The sequence below is a fragment of the Sciurus carolinensis genome, chromosome 2 (genome assembly GCF_902686445.1).
Source record: "Sciurus carolinensis chromosome 2, mSciCar1.2, whole genome shotgun sequence".
Lineage (NCBI taxonomy): Eukaryota > Metazoa > Chordata > Mammalia > Rodentia > Sciuridae > Sciurus > Sciurus carolinensis.
In genome coordinates, this window is record NC_062214.1 from 139640702 (window position 1) to 139642186 (window position 1485).

The window sequence follows — 1485 nt, forward strand, 5'->3', positions numbered from 1 at the left end:
AATCTCTCTATGACAAAGGAAGAAATGGGAGGAAGGGATTGGGATGAATCAATGGGAAGGTGTGAATTACAAGTTAATAAATTTAGGTACATTTTTGCAATAATTCCTGATTAGAGTTACCAAACAGAGGAACAGAATGAACAAAGTTGCAGTCTGAAAAGATGAATCTAGTATAGTATGCACAATGGATTGTAGTAAAGGAGTTGGAGAAAAATACCAAGAGTGGATACCAAGATTATTCCTTTCTACTCTACCCAGACAGGGGTCCATACAGCATTGTTCTTGATTCCCGTCGTAACTTAAAGGGAAACTCTTAATGTCCAGAGCCCTTGACATCCTCCAAAGGAGGAGGATGTCCTCAAATTCCTGGAAGCAGGAACCCACTTAGGTGGCACCAACCTTGATTTCCAGATGGAAAAATATATCTATACAAAAGGAAAATTGATGGCATATACATCATAAATTTGAAGAGGACCTGGGAGAAACTTCTGCTGGCAGCTCATGTCAATGTTGCCATAGAAAACCCTGCTGACATCAAGGCTGTATCCTCTAGGAATACTGTCCAGCAGGCTGTGCTGAAGTTGGCTGTTGCCACCGGAGTCACTCTTATTGCTAACGACTTCACTCCTAGAACCTTCACTAACCAGATGTAGGCAGCCTTCCGGGAGCCACGTCTTCTGGTGGTGATCCCAGGGCTGACCACCAGCCTCTTACAGAAGCATCTTGTGTCAATCTGCCTACCATTGCTCTGTATAACAGATTCTCCTCTGCACTATGTGGACATTGCCATTCCATGCAACAATAAGGGAACTCATTCTGTGGGTGGGATGTGGTGGGTGCTGACCCAAGAAGTTCTACACAAGTGTGACGCTATTTCCTGTGAACACCCATGGGAGGTCATGTCTGATCTCTACTTCTACAGAGATCCTGCAGAAATTGGAAAGGAAGAGCAGGCTGCTGCTGAAAAAGCTGTGACCAAGGAAGAATTTCAGATGAATGAACTGCTCTAGCTCCTGAGTTCACTGCTACTCAACCTGGAGTTGAAGACTGGTCTGAAGGTGTGCAGGTGCCCTCTGTGTCTATCCAGCATTCCCTACTGAAGACTGGAGTGCTTAGGCAGCCACGGAAGACTGATCTGCAGTTCCCACTGCTCAGGCCACTGAGTGGGTAGGAACAACCACCTTGAGCTGTTCTGCAGGCACTTATTAAGCAAAATGGAAATAAGGTTATGGAAAATAGACACACGTTTCAAAAAAAGAAAGAAAGAAAGAAAGAAAGAAAGAAAGAAAGAAAGAAAGAAAGAAAGAAAGAAAGAAAGAAAGAAAAGAAAGAAGGAAGGAAGGAAAAAAGAAAAGAAAAGAAGAGATTAGGAAAAAGAAAAAGAAAAGAGAGATTATTGACAGGGAAGGGCTTGAGGGATCCTTCTGGGTTGTGGAAAATTATGCATGTCTTGATCTGATGGTTGGTTACATAGGCATATGCATA

The 1485-nt window shown here is 43.1% G+C and overlaps 1 pseudogene; it reads left to right on the plus strand.

The window, feature by feature from the left end:
• Window positions 1-316: 316 nt before the first annotated feature.
• LOC124976577 (40S ribosomal protein SA-like) lies at window positions 317-1209 on the plus strand (annotated as a pseudogene).
• Window positions 1210-1485: the final 276 nt, after the last annotated feature.